The sequence below is a fragment of the Humulus lupulus genome, chromosome X, assembly GCF_963169125.1.
Source record: "Humulus lupulus chromosome X, drHumLupu1.1, whole genome shotgun sequence".
In the NCBI taxonomy this organism is placed as follows: domain Eukaryota; kingdom Viridiplantae; phylum Streptophyta; class Magnoliopsida; order Rosales; family Cannabaceae; genus Humulus; species Humulus lupulus.
This window is the reverse complement of record NC_084802.1, coordinates 166,688,195-166,697,471: the sequence shown is the minus strand read 5'-3', so window position 1 is coordinate 166,697,471 and position 9,277 is coordinate 166,688,195.

Here is a 9,277-nt window from a genome sequence, read left to right as displayed (position 1 = left end):
GGTATGACGATTCTACGTTCAGCCTCTTCTACTCCTTCACCGTCTGTGAAGAAAATTCCAAAATCCACAAAGAGTTCAAAACAAGCTTCATTAATGGGGAAGAAGTATGTTGGGAAGCAGAATAAAGAGAATCCAAGCTCTTATAACTTGCCCAAAGCCGAGTCTTCAAAATCTTACAGAAATGAAAACTTGTTTCGGAGGTTGTCGAAAAGAGGAAGGCGAAAAATGTGAAATCAAGCAAAGGGGAATTGAAAGATGTGGGAGATGATCATAAGTAAAATGTTGTTAAGGTTTGCATGTTGTTTGGATTGTAAGGTTTTGATGTTGGTTTTTAGGGTTTTGTATGTATATTGGATCGGCTTTACAATTTAAAGCATTGTATGTGTTTATTTTATGTTTGTTTGAAAATGCATTAGAAGGTATTAGGCTAATTTGTAGTTTTAGTAATTTACCAATTTTAAAGTTTTTTTATTAACAACATATTGTTTTTTTGTTTTAATATTGTTGTTCTGTTGAAAATTTTTTAAGGTTCTTTTTTATTTTTGTTACTATTTTACTGTTGTTTTTTTCTATATTTTTATTTTTTTTTACAGTATATTTTGCATGTTTTTGTTTTGTGGTTGTGTTGTTGTTTTGGTGATGTAACGTCCCAAAAATTTGAAAAGAACAATAATTCTTGCTTTGGATGGTGTCCTAAGGAGCGTAACTGATTATGAGTGCATTATGTATTTAATGATGAATATTAATGTGATTATGTGAATTTAACTGTGTCTAAAGTCTCATGCTTGGTAACCATGGGCATTTTCGTAAAATTAACCCGTTGAGGGCAGGAATGAAGAAAGACGTGGTTGATTATGTGTCCAAGTGTTTATCCTATCAGCAGGTGAAGGCTAAACACCAAAGGCCAGCAGGGTTGTTGCAGCCTTTAGGGATTCCAGAGCGGAAGTGGAAAGATATTAACATGAACTTCGTGGTTGGATCACCGAGAACAGTGGGGCAACATGATTCTGTTTGGGTGATTGTAGATAGATATACCAAATCGGCTCACTTTTTGCATTTTATAACAAATTATATAGTGGAGCAGTATGTTGAATTGTATGTAAAGGAGATTGTGCATCTCCATAGGGCTTAGAAATCAATAGTGTCGGATAAGGACCCCACATTCACCTCTAAGTTTTGAGAAAGCCTGCAGAAGGCTATGGGCACGAAATTGAGATTCAATATAGCCTATCATCCTCAGACGGGTGGACAGTCTGAGTGGACGATTCAAATACTAGAAGATATGTTGCGGGCATGTGTGTTAGATTTTGGGGGATCTTGGAGTAAATATCTCCCTTTGATTGAGTTCTCTTATAATAAATATTATCAGGCAGCCATTGGAGTGGCTCCATATGAAATGTTGTATGGGAGGAAATGTAGATCGCCCATTCATTGGGATGAGATGGGTAAGAGGAAGTGTTGAGATATTTGGTAGTTAGTGGTATCTTGGTAACTTGGATAACTGTTGGTAACACTTGATAGTAGTTGATATTGGTAACGCGCTTTATTTACCTGATGTTGACGGTGAGAACTCGTCAACTAAGTTAAGTAAGAAAAATTGCAAAGTCAAGATTATCAAAAGAAAAGTTTTAGAAATCTAAGTGTAAACTCGAAGAACAATTTCCAAAGTGCAATGATGAACTCAATTTGCATTCAATATGGTGGCCTTGCTACAGTAAAATTTATAACCCCTTCCCATGTGGAATTGGGGTGTATTTTATAGTAGGCTCTAATGGCCCCTGATACAAGGTGGTCCAGGGGACCAGGCAGCACATAGGTACACTGTCTGGAAAGTGGTTTCAGAGGTTGTGGTCGTGCAACCAGTACAGGGACGGGTGCCAGGAGGACGTCTCCACCATTTGTCCGTACCCATGTCAGAGGAGTGGTGCAGGTGGTAGTGGTGTCGACTCTGACATCTGATTGGGAGTATGCATGCCATGTCCTTTCTTCTAGTGCTCCCACTACCTGATTAGCATGAGTTCCACAGTCAGACGTACGGGACCTTACAAGCCGTACCCCGTACGAGATTGTACCATCATGACCCTTCAGAATCATACTTGGACCTTCCCTTCTAGACGGTGGGGTTTCCATAGGTCTCCATGGGAGATGCCATCTCAGGATGAAGGGTGCGGGATGCTCTCTCGCGAGGCCCTCATGGCATGGCCGTGGCGAAGCGAGACATGGCCATGTCCCGTGAGGCCCTTGGAGGCATAGCTCCGTAGGTGCTTAGGTGCATGAGACGCGAGGGGAGTGCTTCGCACGCGAGGCAGAGGTGGCCTCGTGAGACGCTGGGCGGCCTCGCCTGATGTTGGCACGCGTGAGGCGGAGGTGGCCTCGCGAGACGCTAGACAGCCTCGCGAGACGCTGGACGGCCTCGCGAGACGCTGGGCGGCCTCGCCTGATGCTGGCATGCGAAGGGGAAGGGCCTCGCGAGACACTGGGCGGCCTCGCCTGATGCTGGCACACGAAGGGGAAGGGCCTCGCGAGACGCTGGGCGACCTCGCCTGATGCTAGCACGTGAAGGGGAAGGGCCTCGCGAGATGCTGGGCGACCTCGCCTTATTGCTGGCACGCGAAGGGGAAGGGCCTCGCGAGACGCTGGGCGGCCTCGCGAGACGCTGGGCGGCCTCGCCTGATTGCTGGCACGCGAAGGGGAAGGGTCTCACAAGACGCTGGGCGGCCTCGCCTGATGCTGGCACGCGAAGGGGAAGGGCCTCACGAGACGTTGGGCGGCCTCGCCTGATGCTGGCACGCAAAGGGGAAGGGCCTCGCAAGGTGCTTAGGGGCGTGAGGCCATCTGGGCTGCCGCATGAGAGGCAATGGTGGCTCGGGATCACCCTAACTCAGCCATATTTTTGGATGTTTATGGGACCTGAGCATACACTTTGAGTCTTTTAAGGGCGGGGAATATTGAGCATCCACACTTGCCCCCCAGTCTAGGAAAGGACCTTTGGGTGCTCTTGTAGACTATTCTCCTTGATTCTTATAATTAGGCCTTCATGCATGTCTCATTATTTTCACCTTACTTCTTTGTCTTAGTGGTTTTAAGAATCCTTCCCCTTCCAAGAGGTAAGGGGTTTAATCCCCCACTCCCACATTTTTGCCATAGTTTCCCTCAATTTATTTTTTCATCTCATTTTTTGTTTTTTTTATATGAGCCAATTTCTTGATATGTCTATTTGGAGGTTAACACATCATTTTTGTCTATTTTTCCAGACGTGTATTTTCGACCATTTGGTGCTTTTGGCCCTCGACCTCCTTTTTTAGCCTCGACAGTCTCTAATTTCTACATCTTGAGTTATATTCTCTTTTTCCCTAGTCGTCATTGGGTCCAAATTAGCGTCACTCGGGATGGGGGACCATGGACTGAGCTCGCAGTGAGTTTGCCCAGTTGCATGCCCCTCTTTTTTATATTCTGCAGTGGGTCATTTAGGGCATTTGCATCTAGAGGTATTAAGCCTATTCCTTTGTGTTTTGTAGCCATCCCCTCGTTTATATGTGAACCCCTTTTTGCTTTTGGGATGAGGTCTCATGGCCAGTGACGGCCCATCCAACATACCTCCGGGGGTTGAATTTATTGACCTGTCCTCAGACTCAAAGTCCCCTGAGGAAAACCCCTACCAGGACTATGACTCCTTAAGGCAGGCCCGTATCCGCCATCTTGAGTACATGGCTGAACTTAGGCGTAAAATTTGGGTGGTGGAGAGCGAAATTGACTCGGTGTCGGAAGGAGACGGAGCACCTTTCCCCCCAGACCTTAGTGACCATGTAGCAAGCCTTAGGGTGACCCTTTTAGAGTTGTAGAGGGAGTTGGAGTTTATGGAGGGACACCTTCCGCCCAAGCCTTCCAGCCCATCCTCGCCTGATGACTGTCATGGGGCTGCCTCCGCTTCTCCTCAGCCCCTAGTCTCGGTTTTTCCTAGCTCAGCGCTTCCGCAGTCGCCCCCTCGATGGAAGACTCTTGTTAGGAAGAAAAAATGGAGGGTCAAGTGTTCTGTCTCTTCCTCACATTTTTCTTTTGATTTTGCAGATATGCCGAGGGCACGACGACAGGTATCTATCCAGGAACAGGACGACGCTCCTTTACTGGCGTCCGAGCTGGTGTCGCATGTGTCCGAGAATAAATTGAAAGAAATTGTGAAGCACTATCATGTTCCCCGAGAATATGCCTTATACGCTCCTCTGGATACATGCCAGGCTGACCGCCCTAGGGCCGGCCTTGTGGATTTGAGCGAGCACATTTTGAAGGCGGGTGGCACCATCCCCTTGCACCCATTTTTCGTAGCGGTCCTTAACTATTTCGACCTGGCCCCCCTTCAGCTGTCACCCAACAGTTGGTTGACCTTGAGCTGCCTTTTTATGGTGTTCAAGGAACTGGCTAAACGTGCTCCTACGGCACAAGAGGTGCACTTCTTGTACAACCTCATGGCCTCTCTCAAGTATAAGGGCTTCTACTATTTGCAAAAGGCCAATAATGAGCTCCCCTTGATAGAGGGCTCAGTGTCCAATACGGGGTCTTGGAAACAAGAATTTTTCTTCGTAGAGGGCCCTCTCTCTGTCCGTGAGCACTTCCGCGCCACCCCCAGTAAGTACCCTGGTCCTCCTTTTCTTTTGGTTAGAACTTACTGTTTTGTACTTATGTTCGCATTGACAATGGCATGGATCATGCAGAGCAATTTGCTGTTCTCGTGGTCATTGGGTCGAAGGCGGACACCATGAAGGCCCTCATTAATGCTGACCCCGCCATGAAGAAGGCGGCATTCTTATTCACCATGGAAAATCTCAACCTCCACCAGTTGTCCCCGGTTTCGGACCCCAAGTTGCTGTGGTCGATTTCTGGGTCTAAGAAGACAATGGCTGCGCCGGCTGAGCCTTTCCCAGACGATGGTGAGGCTGAGGAGGAGCCGGGGGAAGCCACCCTTGAACGCGGGGGACCTCACCAGCGATCCTTGTCCCCCAGGGGATGCCCCCCTTATGACTCCTATGACCAGGACATGGCCTTCCAATCTCGAGACCAGCATGTCGCACCGGGGTGTTATGTTTGCCCTGACCCTGAGGGCTACGACGCCTTCCCTCAGGCTCCTCTCGACCCTGGATCATCGGGGACTTACTACGCCGATCTTCCGGAGCCTCCCTCTGATCTACCAGAGCCTCAGTTTTCCACTTTCACCGCGCCCCCTCCCGCTTCGGCGAGCGGGTCGTTGTCCTCATCCAGCCAGGCGCCCCTGGTGCAGATGGGGAGCCCTGGGTGTCTCGGATGGCAATGTCTTACGGGCAGCGATACACCCAACTTGCCTCGAGCCTCCCCGTATCCGACTGGAATGGCCTTGGGAATGTGGCTCAGTCGAACCTTGGGGAAAACCTAAGGCCCGCCATGACTTGGGTGAGTTCCCGCACCTTGCGTTGGCCCTATTATGTATAGGTGTTTATGCATATATTTTTTGTTTTTGTCACTTATTGTTGTTGCTGTTAACTTTCTTGTGTAGGCCTATACTGTGGCTCTGCGGTTTGCCGACTCGGCTGGCAATCTTTCTGCGTCGTGCACCGAGAGGGACCGTCTTGCAGCACGGGCTCGGGAGCTTGAGAGAGAGCTTAATGAAACCAAGGCTAAGTTGTCAAGGGTTCGGACCAAACTTGCCAACTCGTTACTAAAGAGGAAGAAAGTGGTTGCCAAGGCCAAGGTGCTACAGGGCCAAGTAACCAGCTTGGAGAGAAAACTCCAGGGGGCCAAGACCATCGCGGCTGCGTCGCAGCAGAGAGTTACTCAGTTGGAGGCCAAAGTCGAGGCTATCAGGGCTGAACTCCAGGCTGCTAGGGCCGATGTCGCCATGTTGCAGGAGAGAAATGCTTCCTTGGAGGCGGAGAAGACTGCCATTGAGCACAGGTCCATACACCGTGCCCTTTACAACGTGTGGAGGCAGGATCCCAATTTTGATTTCTCTTATTTTGGTGAGCACGCCGTCGCTCGAGCGGCCATGTGGAGTGCCCGCGGTAGGAGGCCCTGAAGTATTTATTTCATAACTTTTGTCAGCTAGCCCACCATGGGTGTACGTTCTTTTTTTTTCTTGTAATATGATTGTCACTACTACTTTTCTTTTGTAACTCTTGTACTGTCTTCAAAACTTTCTTTTTCAATGTATGTATATATATGTTGCTATTTATCTCTTATTCTACTACATTTGAGGTCCTTTTGAGCCTGTACGATGGGGTTTGGTTGGTTCCCCTCTTTTATTTACCAGAGGGTTCAATGGAACCCATGTGAAAGGGTTCAATGGGACCTCTTTTGGTGCCTCTTGATTACTTTTATAAGGATATTTTGACCCCTTGGGTTCTAGCTATCCTTTTATATATTCTTGCGCGCGCTTATTATTTTTTTGTGAGAAGCGTCCTTCTCGTCATTATTCTTATTACTATTTTTGCAAGGGTCTCTTTTAGGACCCTTTTTGGCTAGACGGCTTGGTGGCCACTCTAGACTTATTATTGTCGTTACCATATATTTTTTATTTTGTATGTCCCTATGGCCTCCTTGATGTTCACAAGGGTAGCTAATCCTTGTGATCCCAGGGGATGCCTTGTAAGGACTTCGCTTAAGGCTCTGATATAGGGGGTCCCTCTAGGATCCCCCGTTAAAGGGTCCTTTTTAGGGTCACGGTCCCTTTTGGGTCCTCCTGATGGAGGACCCTTTTTAGGATCCTTCTGGTACATAGGGTCCTCCTGATAGGGGGTTGTTTTTAGGATCCTCTTGGTAGAGGGTCCCTTTTAGGAGCCTCCTTTTTAGGAGGGCAAGGGGTCCTTTTTAGGATCCTCTGGTAGAGGGTCCTTTTTAGGAGCCCTTTTTAGGTTCCCCTTGCTAGCTGCATGTTTTTGCCTCCTGTCCTGCCCCCCAAGTGTTTGGTGAAATTTATTTCGGCGGGCACTTTGGCTGATGCCCGCATAGTGAAGGAAAGTAACACATGAAGTTGCAAACAGTTTCATTCATAGAATTTTGGCTACAGTGATACATATAAGATTCTCATAGAAAATAAAAAAAACTCACACCTACTCAGGAGGTTATCTAAGTAACCTCTTTGATTCTTCTCTACCATACTAAGATAACATGCAACACTTTTGAGAACCTATCCTTTTAGCACTGGGCGTGGGCGCCTTACTGGTAGTACTTCCTAAGGTGCTCCGCGTTCCATGCTCGAGGTACGATGGTGTCGTCCATGCGCGCCAGCTTATAAGTGTTTGGGGGTATGCACTGAGCAATCTGGTAGGGCCCCTCCCAGTTCGCCCCAAGCACTCCTGCTCCAGGGTCTCGCGTGTTGGGGAGTACCTTCCTCAGCACCAGGTCACCAACTCTGAAAGTTCTCTCTTGCACCCTCGAGTTGTAGTACCTTACTGCGTGCTGTTGGTATACCGCCACCCTCATTTGTGCTTTTTCCCTTCTCTCTTCTAGCATGTCCAAGCTCTGAGCCAGAGCTACGTGATTGGCCTCGTCTCCATATGCATGTACCCTGAAGGAACTCACCTGCATCTCAACTGGGAGGACGGCCTCGAACCCATATGCTAAGGAGAATGGGGACTCTCCAGTGGTCGTGTGAGGGGTGGTTCTGTATGCCCATAGCACATTCAGCAGCTCTTCCACCCAGGCTCCTTTCATCTTTTCTAACTTGGTTTTCAGGTTCTTTTTAAGAACCCTATTAATGGCCTCCACTTGCCCATTGGCCTGTGGGTGTACTACTGCTGAAAAACTTCTCTTTATCCCACTTTCCCTACAATATTCCTCAAAGCCCCCCCCCCCCCCCTCAAACTGGGTGCTGTTGTCAGAAATGATTTTGTAGGGCACTCTGTATCTGCAGACAATGAATTTGTTGACGAATGAGGTGATGTGCTTGGCAATTATCTTCACGTGTGGCTCCGCTTCAACCCACTTGGTGAAATAGTCCACAGATACCACTGCGTACTATGCCCCTCCCTTACCCGCAGGAAGGGCGCCGATCAAGTCTATCCCCCAGATAGCGAAGGGCCAGGGGCTGGTCAGGCTAATTAACTCATTTGGGGGCCTCCGAGTGTTGTTAGCGTGTTTCTGGCATTTGTCGCATTTCTTGGCAAAGTCGCTTGCATCTTTTTCCATTGAAGGCCAGTAGTACCCTTGTCTTATGGTCTTCCTAGCCATTGACGGTCCACTCTCATGGTTACCACATTCTCCTTCATGTATCTCATGCAGTATTTAACGCCTCCTCCTTCTCTACACATCGCAGAAGTGGCATTAAGAACCCTCTCTTGTATAGAACCCCATCTATCAAGGTGTATCTAGCTGCCTTATACACCAACCTTCGGGCCTCTTTCTGGTCCACAGGCAAGGTTTCTTCCTCCAAGTATCTTTTAATCGGCTCCGCCCACGACTCCTTTGGGACACTAATCATATGCACATCTGCGCTTACGATGCTGGGTTTGGGTAAGTACTCCACGGGTATCGACTCCAAGATGTCCCCATCCTTGGTGGAAGCCAGCTTCGCGAGTGCATCAGCATGGGAATTCCTTTCTCTGGGGATCTGCTCTATGCTATATGCTACTAACCGTCCCAGATAGCCTTTCACCCTTTCCAAGTAGGCTACCATCTTGGGTCCCCTCACCTGATATTCCCCCTTTACCTGGTACACCACCAACTGAGAGTCACTAAAAATACGAAGACGCGTCACTTTTAGCTCCTGGGCTAAATGCAAGCCAGCTAGGAGCGCCTCGTACTCCGCCTCGTTATTGGAGGCCTCGAACCCGAACCGGATCGCACAATACATCTTGTGTCCCTCGGGTCCTGTCATCATGATGCCTGCTCCAGATCCTCCCTCATTGGACGCCCCATCCACATGCAGACTCCATTCCTCAAGGTCCCCCCGTTCTTCCTCTTTGACAGGCTGCTCCCCTTCTTCACTTCTTCCTCCATTCGGCTGACGGGTGAACTCCACTATAAAGTCTGCCAGCACCTGTCCATTGACGGAAGCTCTTGGGGTATACACGATATCGAATTGACTTAACTCGATCGACCATTTCATCAGCCTCCATGAGAACTTCAATTGCGTGCGCATGGAAGTAGGGCCTCAACTTCCTCGAGGCCACAACCAATGCATAGGCCAACTTTTCAATCTCTGAGTACCAGTTCTCCGCGTCCACCAAATGTTTGCTGATATAATACACGGGTTGTTGCTGTTTCTTCTCCCCTTTAACCAAGGCTGCACTTATGGCATGTTCAGACATTG